We start from the raw sequence: 15,400 nt of genomic DNA on the forward strand, positions 1-15,400 counted from the left end.
TTAGAAACAGGACTACATAGGAAACGTGCTTTTCCTAATGATAACATTTTAAAAATTCCTTATCACTTCTACAGCCAGTTTACTATGTAGGGCTGACTTAGTTTGCTTTCCTAAAATAAACAGTTCATGTAGGTTACAGCTGAAAGTTAATCAAACACTTGCCAGCCAGGGGATTGTATTGGGTATAAAGACTGACAAATATTTGCTATTTAAATATGAAATGCCAAGTACATAATTGGCGTATGCTTAATAAGTGACCAAAATCCTACCCACCTCCTCTCCTTCCTCATTTAGTTTTGCAGTACTCAAGGGTGAACCTAGGGTCTGGCACATGCTAGGCAAATGATTTACCAATGAGCTGTGTCTTTTTGTTTGGGGATTGACTCTTGCTAAATTTTCTAGCTGAACTCATTGTACAGTCCCGGCAGTGATTAAACTCGTGACTCTCCTGAGCAGCTGGGATGACAGGCCTGGATGAAATTCTAGTTTTTTTTCAGTGACAGTAATGGTGACAATGACATTAAAAACAATAATCTGTGGTGTAAGCCTTTAATCCCCGCACGTGGGGGCAGAGGCAGAAGAACTCTTTGAGTTTTGGGACAGCCATGGTGACATAAAGAGACCCTATCTCAAAAAAATATAAGTAAATAAGAAAAAAAATTGTGTGTGTGTGTGTGTGTGTGTGTGTGTGTGTGTGTGTACTAAAATATCTGTAGACAAGTGTTTCAGCCACTAGCCTTTTGCATAACAGTATACTTCATTTTCTATATTGTATACTTCTCTTGAGCCTGGCTTATATCACATGCACGCACGTACACACACACACACACACACACACACACACTTCCAACCAGAAGCAGGAAAACAGGCCATATTTTGAAAAGAAAACAATAACCTTAATGGGAAAATCACACTGTTGCCCACAAGCAGTTTTTCCTACACATGAAAGTCGAACCCCGAGTCACACCTAGCACAGGGTTCCCACAGCAAAGGAGAAAATCTGAATCACTCAAGGCTTCTCGTTCATTTCAAAGGTCACCTCATAAAGTAGCTTTTGAATTTCATAAATCTTGTAATGGAATGTCATAAGTCTTGAGGAAAGTGTTCACACAATAAGGACATTTGCTGTCAGCGAAACAGCAAGGAGAATTGCATTGAAGAATTTTGCTAAACTTGACTTTGATAGCATAGCTTAGGTAAAGAAGAAGAGAAGCTGATACTTGTATCATGAAGACATTAATTATGCATTGGCAACTTCAAATTTTAAGGTATCTGTGTAACAATCATATTTTTAAAGATTTATTAAGGTAAAGCATCCAAAACTCAGTCTGTGTGTCTAAAATAGGAATTGTAGTTATTATATTATTATTGCTTTTGAAATACTAGGAATCAAGCCCTACCACTAAACTACATTCTCAGTCTGATACATCTCTGACATTTTTGCATGGACAGGTGTGTGTGTGTGTGTGTGTGTGTGTTGACATGTGTGTAGGTGAACATATGTGAACAGGTGTGGTGCGTGTCCTTGTCTTCTTTAATTTTTCACTGAGTCAGTGTCTCTAAAATGAACCTAGAATTTGACATGTGACAAGCCTAGCTTCCAAGCACTGGGACTGCAGATATACTACCGCACACACTGGCATTTATGGTAGGTTCTGGGTATCCCCACTCCTTCATCCCCATGAGACAAATTTTCATCAATTGGGCCAACACCCCTGACTTACTATTTTTTAATGGAACAAATACTTGGTCTTTAGTTATATGTATAAATGTAGTTTCTATTATTTTGAGCAATATACAGTTATAGAAATTGTATCCTTCCACACTTCACAAATCCACTGGCATGTAACTTGTATCAACTTAACTCAGAATTATAATCAATATATTCTTTGGATGCTTATTTGAAATTTAAGCAGGTTTTCTCTTTTGTTTTGTTTCTGAGATAGGGTCTCACTCGGTAATCCAGGCTGGTCTTGAACTTACAGTGATCCTTGTGTCTCAGCCTTTTTGGTATTAGGAGTACAGGCAAGAGACGCCATGAGTACCTACAAAATTTTCTTAGTGAAAGCATTCATTTAGATATCCTAAGTGCCTAGTAACAGTGTGTGTGTGTGTGTGTGTGTGTGTGTGTGTGTCCCTGTGTGTGACTGTGTGCATGTTGTGCCAGTGACTACAGAAGACAGGTATTTTGAACTCAGGGCTTTGTGATATATCATGTGGTGAAAAGCTTAGATCATGTAGCCGTAAGTGGGACAGAGGATTACAATAAGCCTACCGGCCAGACCTGAACAATATAATGAGACTGTCTTAAAATAGAACAGTAAAAAGTGGGCTAGTCATATATCTTGGTGCTAGAGCATTTGCTCAGCATGATCAAGGCTCTGGATCCAATACCCAGAAAGAAAAAAGCAAGAATAATAAATAAATCATTTAAATGTGTTCAAATTGATAGGTGCTATGAAAAAGATGTTTAAAGTTACAAATTCCATTTCGTGACATACTCACAGTACACTGCCTAGCACAAAAACTGATGTTCTTTTGGGTCTTGTATTCTACGTGAGAGTGTTGGTAAAAATAATCATGGGAGCTGGGCCTGGGGTGTAGGCCTGTCCTTCCAAAAGCTCTGAAGTCTAGGATCCCAAGTGACAAATCACCTAAATTAAAAAGAAAGAAAGAAAGAAAAAATCGAACAACAACAAAGCAGTTATTTAGAGGGTGTTTGTCTTCTGAAAGAAATTCAGGCATAGGGTCCAGGGCAGAAGCTTTTGTTGCTGAGGTCCCAAGGTGGTGCTGAGGGTAGATCTCACTTTGGAGATAAAAATCAGAGTATAGATAAAGGAATTATCATTGTTGATACTGAAAGAGAGGGGCCAGGCAGAGTAAGATATTTAAAGCAAAAACTTGCCTGGAAGTATATGCCAAACAGTGAAGAGGCCGCTCTGTTTGGAAGGAAGGAGAAAGAGGGAGGTGAGGTTCTGGGGCATATATTAAGCTTTGAAGTCATTGCAAGGACTTTGGCTTTTGCCGAAGTGAAATGATGAGCCATGTGACCTCTTAGTCACTGAAAACATTTGAAGGTATTTAGGGAACAATTAAATGTGAAGATGTGCACATTACAGTATATATTTTAAAGCCTTAATGTTACATCCTCATTTTAGCATTCTTTTGGAAGCAAGCTATTTTACCAATTTACCGCTATAAAACTCCTCCAAGGTAACAAATAAACGTACAGTTTCCTTCTTTATTATTCATTTTTTTCTTTAGATGTTTTCAGTTCTGTATGTTCTCAATTACTAATTTGATATCCATTTGAAATCTAAGTGTCTTAAGCTTGCATATAGTATTCTATTATTTATTCATACTTACTCATTTTTTTTTGTTGTTGTTATTTCGAGAAAGGGCCTCAAACTTGTTGTGTGGCCAAGGCCAAGGATGAGCTCGAACTCCTGATCCTCCTGCCTCTTCTTCCTTAGTGCTAGGCATTAATGTACCATTATGTCTGAATATTAATAGTCTAATATGCCATGTTAATTTACTTACATGTTTGTTTGTCTGTTTGGTATGTGTGTGTGTATGCAAGTGCACAAGCCATGAAACACATGTGGAGGTCAGAGGACAAATTTCAGAATTTGTTTCTTTCCATCTGTCTTGTGGATTCTGAGAATCAAATTCAAGTTGTCAAGGTTAGTGTTGAATTAGTGGCAATTGCCCTGCCTCAGTCTCTGAAATGCTAAGATTACCAGCGTTCACTACTCTACTTGGTTTAATTCTAAAGTGTTCTTGAACAAAATAAATGCTGTAATATCTTGTTTAAAATCCTTTATGACAAAGGCAGACAATGTAACAAGTGTCATTACTTTGGCCTTTTATGAATAAAAACATTGTAAGAGTCAATTATATACCATTATGCAATGTTTTTCATTTTCTTTCCATTTATTGAAGTTTACATTCATCAATAATCTCTCTTTCGAGGGAAACAGAAAGAAATTCATTACTTGATATTGCTGTGACTTTTGTTCATGAAAAGGTTTGTTTGTTTGTTGTTTTACATTAGCAGGAGAACTTTGTGTGAACAAGAATATATTCAGTTTTGGGTAAATGTGTGATCGGTAAGGTGTAACTACCTTTCCTCACTGTGTTTAGAGACACTGCAGTGTTTCAAGTGCTTGGCATTGATCTGGGCACAGATCCTAGTACCTAAAAGATGCTCTTTACATATTTGTTAAACAAGTGCCCGTTTTGCAGCATTTCTTTCATTTGAGTCTTAAAGACTTTGTATGTTGTCCCTAGGGCACTGGCATTTTAAGAGACTGCCTGCCAGAGGAAGTGGGTAACCTCTGCCTAAAGATATGAGCTGTGAATGGTTGAATGCCAGTAGTCAGATGAAGTTATTTTAAAGAGAGGAATTTTCCCAGGGAGACCCTGTTAGCCACATCAGTGGGTAACTGATTACTCTTACCATCAGGCCATGAGGGAGTTGAGGAATTCCAAGTTGCATTTGGTAAATAGCCTTTGGATATAACTTCCTGATTCTTTTTAGTTCTTAATTCCCATGTGAAAAGGGGACTGGAGGCGCTGGGTCCATAAGTGATTCCTACTGTTATAGACAGATTATGGGGTGTGGAAGCTACCCACTGGGAATTCCAGGGTTTGTGTCTTAGAGCGAGAAATTGGACCAAGGATACATAGGATAGTAGTAGGAAGAAAGGGCAGTGTATTAAGGAAGGAAAACTTGAGCCAGAGCTGGAGAAAGATCAAAGGCTCAAAGCATAGGCCACGGGGTTATGAGTCTTTATTGGTCATGTGCATGGCTCCTGCCTTTCCTTACATGTGTATGGTATGGGCTTTTCTCAGACATGTTCTGTTATATGTATTCCTTGGTGGTGAAAATGGGGTTCCAGTGTTTTTCTGTCATTGATTGTAAATCTCTCCATCCCACACTTTAGCTACACGATCAAGCCATAGACTATTTGATTATTGATTGTATTATTTAGGAAGACTTTAAAATCTGCCAAATGAGAGCAAATATGCATGTATAGCTTTGACATTTCCCCATGCCTCTGTTATCTCAAAGGCCGGCCCCAGCTGTGGCTGGAAGATGAGGAAGGACGGCCCCTAAGCTGTCAAAATGCGGGCAGCAGCATCATTTTGTCGGTCTTAGGTTTAGTTAGACTGTCTGTGGTGAGGATCAGACCTCCTTTTATTTAACGTGTAGTTCCCACACTCAGACGAGATTGGTATATAAAGTATATAACATTAATAGTCATCAGAGAAAACCAAAGCTGGGCACAAGTTAAAGTGGCAAAGGCTGATTTTTATCAAGGGCTAGTATAACAAAAGAGACCCAGGTACGGAACTGGCCTCTGTTCTAAACACACTAGGAATAAGTGGGGATTTATAGTCAAGAACCATAGAGCCCATGGTTGATACAAAAAATGGGTGAATTTTGATAGCACTAGCCTCACAAGATTGATGCCGAAGGCAGGCCAGCATGAACAGATACCAAAGGTGGAAACTGAGACATTTTTGTTAGGGAGGGTGTGATTGTATATGTGTGGGTTCTTGCTAAACTGCCTTGCCGATTGCTAAACCTAGAGTCTACAAAGATGTAAACACATAGCACACGGGCCAAGGAGAAGGTTCAAAAGTCTGACTAAAGTTTGGCTTAAGCAACGGTCTTTGTCACATGGTCCACTGTATGCAAGCATACTTGAACAGGGCTAGGTAGGGTATTATACCTAGGATTTTTACAAGTTTATCTTTCTGTTTCTTGACAGAAATACAAGGTCAGGCTCCAACGCTATCTTGAGAACAGCCCTGCTTCCATCTTGGTGAACTTTTCCTTTTTTTTTTTTTAATCCTTTGACCTCCAACAGAAGATAGGACAACAGTTCATTGCATATACTGTCCATAAAAAGAAACGAAACGAAACAAAACAAACAAACAAACAAAAAACCCACAAAAAAACAAAAACAAAGGGAAGTTTATTCTGAGGCAACTTTGAGTGATTACTGCTTAGGTTCGGGTTTCCCAGAATTACACGTTCTATTGTGGAAGAGGTTTACATGAGGTCTCATAGCCATAGAACAAAAGACCATAAATAAATATATTTGCCAAATACAGGAGGAAGGACATCAGGTGGGCAGACGACAGCACAACAGGAAAATCCCGTTGATAATATTCTTCTTTTGAACATTGCTGAAAAGCCAGTCGTTGGCTAAGTTTAACAATACATTCCAAACGTTTTACATAACAGCCACAAAGATCTTAGGTCAGCTACAGAGGTTGGTAATAAGTGGTTTTTAAAGGACCTAAAGATAGTCCAAGATAATTTTGGCTACTCATCATTCATCTCTCCGTAATGGTACAGTCTTCAACACAGATGCAGTGTTGTGTGAGTTTACAGTAGAAAGAACTATGCTTGAGCTTTTAGGGGCTGAGGCTCCAGGATTGGACAAAGCTTTATGCTGCCAGGAGGGGTGGAACTCAGAGAAGCTGCACCAGGGCCCGCCCCGCGGCACTTGTCCCGCCTTCTTCCTCTCATTGGCTGAGATCCTCCACGCACCACGTCGGCGACCCCGGCGTGCCCTCCCGGCGGGGCGGGACTCTAGGCGGTCGAGGCGGGGCCTGTGCGCACGCGCAGAGGAGCGGGTCTGGGTCCGGGAGGGGGAGGAAGGGGTGGTGTTCCCGGTTTCCCGGGTTACCTGAGGGGGCGGGGGTGAGAGCTCACGCTGGCCGGGCAGCTGTGGCGAGTGGGGATTCTCTTGCACGGGTGAGAGCGCGCGGCGGACCGCAGAGCGGAGGTAAAGACGGCAGCGGGCTCCTTTAGGGGGTCAGGGTCTCGACCTCAGCGGGGCATGGCGGGAAGGTGGCGGGCTGCCCGGGCGGGGTCGTGCGGCGCTGAGGGAACGGGTGGTGCCCGGAGCTCGGCCGGGCAGGGATCGCTTGCACTCCGAGCTCTGCAGGGTTGCTGATTAGGGCGGTCCGGGGCCCCGAGGGCTGTGTCGGCGGCTCGGACCGCATACTAACTTTACTTACCGGCCGGCTGGTGCGGCGGGCCGGTGCCCTTAGGGAGCGCTTCACCTCGGGGAGCGCTTGTCCGGGACCGCCGCTACCCTCAGCCTGCCTGGTCCTACCCGGCAGGTGACAGCGGGAGCTGACAGGTTCAGGGCGTCTCACTTCTCGCCGCGGGCCCATCTGTCATCCCCACCCTGGTGCTCCGGAGTCCCTGCTGTCCCTTCTCAACCCGTGACACCTGCTGCGGGACTCCGCAAACAACCCTTCGTGGTTCGCGCGCATCTCTGGAGAGGTGGCTGAGATGCTAATGTAATAAGGACATGACCTAGGGAGATTTCCTTTGGCACGGGAGGCCAAGGGTTCAGGATCGAGGGTTGAAGCTCAGGGAGTCAAGAAAAGTGTCCTCATCCAATCCTCAGGGATAAACAAAACAGCAAAACATCCTTGATGTTCTCTCTCTCTCTCTCTCTCTCTCTCTCTCTCTCTCTCTCTCTCTCTCTCTCTCTCTCTCTCTCTCCTCTCTTACACACACACACACACACACACAGACACACGCGCGCGCACACACAGCTCTTGCTTGGTAGTTGACAGTGTGAGAAAAAAATTTAGGGTGTTGACTCGTGTTAAATACACATTTATGTTGAATTCTGGCCAGTATTTCCTTAAGGATCACATTCATTTTGCATTTTCTTCAGGCTTTGTTTAACAGATTGACAGGGCACATTGATTTGAGCTTTTTCTTCCTGAAGGCACTTGGCTGGTTGGTGTGCCATTACTTTTAACTTCCACACCTAGTAACCTTATACTAATAAAGATGTCGGCTCTTAGCTTTTGTTATGTAGCTAACTGGTAGGGGATATCTATTTTTAAAGAGCTTAGCAAGTAACTTTTCTACTGCTTTTTGCTGTCATCTACATTGATGCTAATACATACATAAGGGAGAGATGAATTCTGTGATTTAGTTTCCATTAAAACACTTCCCAGACAACAAATTGCATATACAGCATATGCATTTAGTAAAGATCTGTTAAGTTCCTGTTGTGGGCCAGACACTTTTTATAAACAAATAAATACCCTCCTCTCTTTGGTCATACATCTTCTGGAAGAACCTCAGATCATAAATAGAATATGCTGTTGTCAGATGATGTTAAAGGACTTAGAGAAAAAGCAGGGAGAAGACAGAGCCAGAAATGGGTTGCAATTTGATTAGAGGCAATTAGAAAAGGCCTTCTGGAAAAAAAAAAAAAGACATTTGAGAACCGGAAGGAAGTGAGGGGTGATCCATGCTCTTTTTTGAGGGAAGGATGTGCAGTGAGAAAGCCACTTGCAAAAGCCCTGAGGCAACAGTGTGGAGCCTGGAGAGTCTGGTCTGACTGTTGGAGCCAGTTAAGTAAGAGTTGTAGAGTAATACGACAGATTAAAAGGGCGAGAGATCAGATTGTGAAAGGCTTTATAAGCTTTTGTAGGGAGAGGAGTCCACTTTCTGATTACAAACTGATATAATCAAACTTGATTTTTAAAGGAGCCATTCTATGGCTAATTGGAAAATATACCACCATTTGGGGGAAAAGTTACAGGACCAGAAGCAGAGATACCAACTCTGGGGATATTAGTGTAATGCTGCGAGAAATGATATATGCATTTGTGGCTCAGTGAGAGGTTATTGACTTTTTAATACATTGTGTATAGAGGTGTAGAGGACAGCAGCAATTTTGTCTTTTGTAAGAACGATAGGATAGAGAGGTACTGAGAGCTTTCTGAGACGAATAGGCTTGGTTGGGAGGTTATGTTTTAGGCCGTAAAATTAAACATCCAAGTGGAGGTTATTCATAATAGACATAAGTCACTTTGCATTGCAGAAAATTTTATGTTGTCTTGAGTATTCCAGGAGCTTAACCCTTTTTGCCCATAAATGGACAATTTTAATTTCATGCGTTTCTCCTTCTTCTTCTTCTTCTTCTTCTTCTTCTTCTTCTTCTTCTTCTTCTTCTTCTTCTTCTTCTTCTTCCTCTTCCTCTTCCTCTTCCTCTTCCTTCTCTTCCTCCTCCTCTTCTTCCTTCTTCTTCTTTTTTTTTTCCAGTACCTTGAGCATGCTAGCAAAGTACTCTTACTAAGCCCTTTCTCTGGCTCATTTATTTCTTAGTTCTTTTATAGCAACCTAGTAATTTATGTTCCCAAGTGTAGCTTTGGTTTTATTTGCTTGGATTTAGTGCGTGTATTTGTTAGTTTTAGCTGTAGAAAAGCCATACGACACAGAGCTCCAGAGTATTTTTTTATAGTCTGCTGCTATATTTAACTTGAACACCTTCATCCGATTTTTTAAAATTATTTTTAGTTGCCTGTTAAAAAGAATTTAAGACCCAGAAATGTTATCAAATGTGGCTTTTTTTTGGCCATTTGTGAAATTACAATGTAAATGACCTGAATTTTTAAAATGACTTTCTAATAAGCAACAAAGAGATTATCTTAATTCTTTTGTTTTATTACAGATGACTTGAAATAAACGGACCATCACATTCTAAATGGAGAATTTTTTTAAACACCAGAATATAAAGTGTTAGACTAATATACATTGGTCTGTAAAACTTGATGGAACATCTCTGTAGTCCCAACTACTTGGGAGGCTGAAGCAGGAGGATCACATGTTCAAGACCAGCCTGGACAGTTTAACAGCTTAGTGAGGCTCTGTCTCAAAAAATGAGGAAATGGGGTTGAGAATGTGGCTCTGTAGTAGAGTACTTACTTGTCTGGCATGCACAGGGCCCTGCCTTTAATCTCCAGTACGGTGAAAGAAAACAACAACAAAATACTTGTATCAGAAAATATGTAGTCCTGAGGTCTATACTTTAGAGCAGAGAACCAGAAAATCGCTGATACTTTAGATAAAGCGTCAGCACATCTACCCTCTGTCAGATGAGTGAGTAGTTGTAAGCTGATGGCGGAGTCAGTGAGGCACCCCCGTTCTCCTTGGCTCTCCCTTCTCATTGTTGCCTCTCATCAGTGTTTGTCCTTGTGCCTCCTGATTCACTTGGCCTTGCTTCCAATAATCGAGAGAGATGTGATACATTTGGGATTTTTAAGTGCTTATTAAGTCTAAGCATGGGAAAGAATAGAGTAAGAAAAAAATACCTAATAACATGAAATAGTAATGTTTAAAACTAGCCATCTTGATTAGTTAAGAAAGAAAGAGACTGTTTTCCAAAAGAATAGTCGTCATTTCATTCAAATGTTAGTCTTTGAAACTGAAACCCACAGTGGAGAGGAAATGAGAGCTTCTGGCCATTTTAAATAAATGGAAAAATTAGATGAACACTAGGGTTCCACATACACTTAGTCATGTTTATAAACCTGTTTCTACAGATATTTGAAAAGTAAAGAGCCATTTATAGAGCAGATCGCTAATTAGTAATTGAGGGATGGACTATAAGATCATACAATGTAATTATGCTATGTGTAGAAAGCCAGACACCCCCAACACACTTATGTGCGGTTACGCACACACACACACACACACACACACACACACACACACGATCACAATCCATCAAAAATATCCACTATGTACTTTGTATTCCCAGCTAGAAAATGTGTTCTTATCTATAGTGGCAGAAATCGTATCAGTAGTGGGCTTGGTATAGATGAGGTAAGGGGAGGAGGCATAAAAGGGAGGGATTGCAAGGATGTACTAGGAAACTGCAGAGCGATAGACAGGTTCCACTGTCTTGATTATGACCCTGGTTTCATGGGTGTACACATATGTTGAAACTGAACAAATGATATACCTTAAAGATATACAGTTTATTACATGTCATGCCCGTTACATCTTAATAAGTGGTATTCAAAAGATCTTAAGCTTTAAAAGGCAGAGGAATCTGAAGTACATAGTACCAAATGAAAGAAGCTAGTCTGAAAAAGTTGTGTACTTTCTTATTCCAAGTATGAGACGTTCTGGAAAAAGCAAAGCCAAACCCTGGAGACAGAAGATGAGAAGTTGAATAAAGGGAAGAATAAAGGGGCAGAGGACACAGGGTTTTCAGGGCAGTACAATACTACGTGGTGGATATATATAATACATTTGTCAAACCTGTTGAATGTACGACTCTTGGTCTTACTGTAAACCGTGACTCGGATGAGAATGATCTGTCGATGTAAGTCTGTTAGTAACAAATGTACCTGTGGTGAGCATGTGTTGAAATAGCTATGTCTGATTTTCCATTTGATTTTGAGGTGAACCTAAAACTGCTCTATGAAGAGTAAATTTTTGCCAGAAACTCAAAGAGTTGCCATTTTGTTTGTTTTGAGCCCAGGCTGGCTGGAATTTGTGCACCTCCTTCCTTGAGTGCTGAAATGAAAAGGTGTGCACCATCTTGCCCAGCAAGAATTGCCTATTTTACTCTTCAAAATTGAAGAACTAGTGGTGAAGTTGAGAAATTGTACATTGACATATTTGACACTGATTCTCAGAAAAATGATGTTAGATTGCCAAGTACTTCATGACTCACGATCAGGAAAGAAAGCATTGATTACTGGGACCTATCCATTTTTTAAAGACGAAGTCAGCAATCTAACCTCATTCTCACTTTGCTAAAGAGCCTAATAACAGCACATTCTCTTTATAGCATGTCACCATGTGTAGAGTGTGCATTTGGTATTTTATTTAACTGTTAAAAGCCCACCCCCTTAATTAGTGTAAGGTGGGGAAAGTGTCAGTAGTAGCAGTCCTAGCCTAAGAAATGGGATAAAGGAAGGAAATAAAAACAGGCTTTGAAGAGTCTAAACTGGGTGGATAGTGATGCTGATTATTTTTACTTTTAAAAAAACAAAAAGGAAACAAAATCCATCAGTTTTTAGTTTGGGGAAGGTAGTTGTTTGATTTTTTTTTAATTGAACCAAGTTGTATAGAATTTTTAAAAATTAAGTCTAATTATGCAAAAAAAATGTTTATTCAGTAAATATAGTCTTCCAGATGCTTTTGGAATGAAGAGGAGACAGTCTATGGAAACTTGAACTGGGAGGTATGATTGGCCAAAGGTGTGTTTTTCCTTAAGGAGTGATGTAGAAGATACTTGTGCAGATTGAGGGAAAGGTGCATCCTGCAAGAGAAAGATGCTAAATGAGTATAATATGAGAGAAGGGAGGTATGGGCCCAGGAGCAAAGGTAAAAAGGGTTACTCAGAACAGTAGCAAAAGAAAGAGAAGTAAGGGAGTGGGTTGAGGTAGAGCTGGGCATCCAGGGTGGTGTCTCTTTTCTTTATGAAACAAGGTTGTCGCTGAGACAGAAAAATGTGAGTTGGAAGCAAGTCAACTCAAGGAAGCACTATAAGCCTAGTGTATTGGAATTTCTTGGTTTTGAGTCCAGAAAAGAGCTCTTGTGTGGAGATGAAGGAATTTAAGCAAGGCCTAGTAACCTAATTACTAAATCCTGATAAATATTCTTCCAAGATTTGAAATCACAGATGTACAGAGGTTATCAGAATGGTTGAGTAGTTTTTCTCCGTGACCTGCTTTGGTTAGTTGGAAAACAAATATGGTAAACTGAACCTGCATGAGAACTGGAAAGAAGGGTGTAATGAAGAACCTGACAAGAGGGGTGGTGTGACACCAAGGAATGGAAGAGAGCAGTGGGGCCATTGCTCAAAGCAATGACACACAGAACTCCTATTTGTTTAGGAGGAAAAGCCAAGCCAACTTGAGGCTGATGCATATGGAGAGTAGAGAATGTGAAGTTCAGTAAAAAAGGATTTATGAGTAGGATTTATGGTAGTAATGGAATACTAGTGGTGAATGGGGTACACATGAAAATTCTAAATTTAAAATTCCAGGGTTGGGGCAATTTTAAGTATTAAGGGTCAGAATATAGCTGCTGTTTCAGGGGAGCCAATCATAATAGTGCTAATCACAATGAAAAACAAAGGTTAAAGCTTTAGTCTAGTGTATTAGGATTCCTTGTTCTTATAGATAACGAACCCCAGACGATCAGCCCTTGTGGAGAATAAGAACGTATGATGTTGATAATTAATTGTAATGTCCTATTCAAAACTTGGCCAGTAGGTGACAACTGTAAATGTAACCCTGAAAGTAGATAAAATGAAGCACTATGGTTGGGAAGCCCCGTGAATACTGACTTTGCCCAGACTGAGAACTTGGTGACGTAATGATGCCATTGAGAAGAACAGGTGAAGGTATTCTAGCTTCTTAGCAATAAAGATTTATGCTCGGGAAGGCATAAAGTACATGGGGAGGGGAGCTGAGGAGTTAGCTCAGTAAAGTGTCTGCCTCATATGTGTGAGGCCCTAATTTTGATTCCCAGAAGCCATGTAAAAATGTCAGCCCTAGTAGCATGCACTTAAAATTGCAGCTCCGGGGAGGCAGAGACAACAGGACCCCTTGCTAGTTGTCCAGTCTGACCTAACTGGTGAATTCTATGACAGTGAGAATTTACCTAGTAGAGTGAGTATGTGTGGCAGTCATACAGTTTGTTGGTCAAATAGATGGTATTTAGAGAACAAAGGTTCTCAAACAAAGAACAGTCATTACTCCTGGACAAAAGATATAAGCCAGGACTATGCTGGGCACACAAGTGACAGTAAGCAGAGGAGTTACATCGGAAAGGGGCAGATACTGAGAAAGAGTGCACTGAGTCTTTTACTAGGGACTTGTATCATGCCAGCTTAAGATTATGTTCTCTAGTGTCATGGTACTGTTCTGAGACTTTCTGGCTATATATAAGAAAGTCTGGACTCACCTTTGAGCATTTAGGAAGTTCATTAAACATGTAGGTGATAGTTGAAACTTCAGAAGTGACTGAGTTCATAAAAGGAGAGTACATACACAAAGTGAAATGAGGAGGAGGATAGAATCCAGAGCCTCATCAACATGAGGAGCTGGCAGAGAAGAATCTAGCCAAGGACACCAGACAGTAATCAGAAGAGGAAACCCACACAGTATCAATAGAAGTATATGAGTATGTATGTGAACCCATAAGTCAGAAGAGAGGGTTAAGAACAGAGTGATTATTGTTTTTCATATGCTTTGTATTTTACAGAGAGGTGTGATCAGATAAGTTCTGGAACATGCTTGTTGGAATGAATTTGGCAGTTAGTTATTGTTGCTCTTGGCCTGAGTAATTTTGATAGAAGACTGTGAGCAAAAGCCAGATTGCAGTTCACAGAGCTGAGGTGAAGTGTGCTTCCATTATAGACACTTTTGAGTAATCTTGAAGGAGGTGTCAGTGGGATACTTTCTCTGTTTTAACTGCAAGCAGTGAAGAAATAATGGAGTTAAGGGGAACCAGGAGATGTCAAGTCAGAAGGTATTGGTGTCATTACCCAAGGCAGAACAAAGAGGAAAATATGTTTTGTTGTTTTGGGCTTTTCTGAGATAGGGTTTTACTTTGTAGGCCAGACTAACCTCATGCTCACAATCCTAGTTGCTTATCTTTTTCTGTTCTGAGAGTCATTGCACCTGGCTTGGAAATTTTTTTTTTAAAGATTTAAATATGTGTGTGTGCTGGGAACCAAACTTGGGTTCTTTGCAAAAGCAACAAGTGCTCTTAACTTCTGAACCATCACTCTAGCTTCTGGGAGATGTGTTTTAAATAAGTAAGGCAATTTTACTAATTAAACGTGTCAAATACTACAGTGGTTGGAAGTATTTCGTTTATATCCAGTGTGGACTAACTCTACTTGCATTTTCTCTGTACCCAAAAGATTGTTGAGATGCTTGCTATTTTCTGGGGCTTTTTTTTCTTTACACTTACCTCTTTTTTAAAAGTTAGCTGTGTTTTGTACATTGGAGATATCTTATGATTAAATATAGTAATCCATATTTATATACCACAAACAGAATTAAATCTGTATGTTTTTTATATATTATGACTTTTAAAAATCAAAGGATATATTGTTTTTCCTTTTCTTTAACATTGGTCTGGTCAAATGTGACTTGCTGCAGTTTTTATTGGTCCCATAGTTGTCTTCACTCCTTAGAACAGCAGTCATAATTACATTCATTGTATTGGAGCAACAGAGCCATTAAATGCATTGAGTTTGGGTAAAATTAGAACAGTGTTAAGAAAAGTTTTCTCTTTTTTATCATAGTAATGCGTCCTCTTTAAAAGGGCAGCAAAACATATTTATCAGTTCATAAAATGCACTCATTGTTGTAACCTCTGGTTATTCACCCACTGAAGTGGGAAATACAGTGTGGCCAGCACAAGGAGGCTGTACTGGTGTAACTCGTAGGGCAGCTATGCATGTCCATCAGCTCCCCATTACACTGCTTTCTGTATTTGCTTTTTGGACTTCATTGCATTTTGACTGTGTGTGTGTGTGTGTGTGTGTGTGTGTGTGTGTGTGTGTGTGTTTAAGCCAGAGGACTTTTTTCA

General features: G+C 40.4%; 1 protein-coding gene across 1 annotated transcript in view; it reads left to right on the plus strand.

Annotated features, from left to right (window-relative positions):
• The first annotated feature begins 6,704 nt into the window (after positions 1 to 6,704).
• LYST (lysosomal trafficking regulator) overlaps positions 6,705 to 15,400 on the plus strand; it is a 162,412-nt gene continuing 153,716 nt past the window's right edge. The window contains exon 1 of the mRNA XM_080918294.1: positions 6,705 to 6,803. The gene's annotated coding sequence lies outside the window, so the exon portion shown is untranslated. The remainder of the gene's footprint in view (positions 6,804 to 15,400) is intronic.

Source organism: Micromys minutus (assembly GCF_963924665.1).
Source record: "Micromys minutus genome assembly, chromosome: 6".
Taxonomy (NCBI): Eukaryota; Metazoa; Chordata; class Mammalia; order Rodentia; family Muridae; genus Micromys; species Micromys minutus.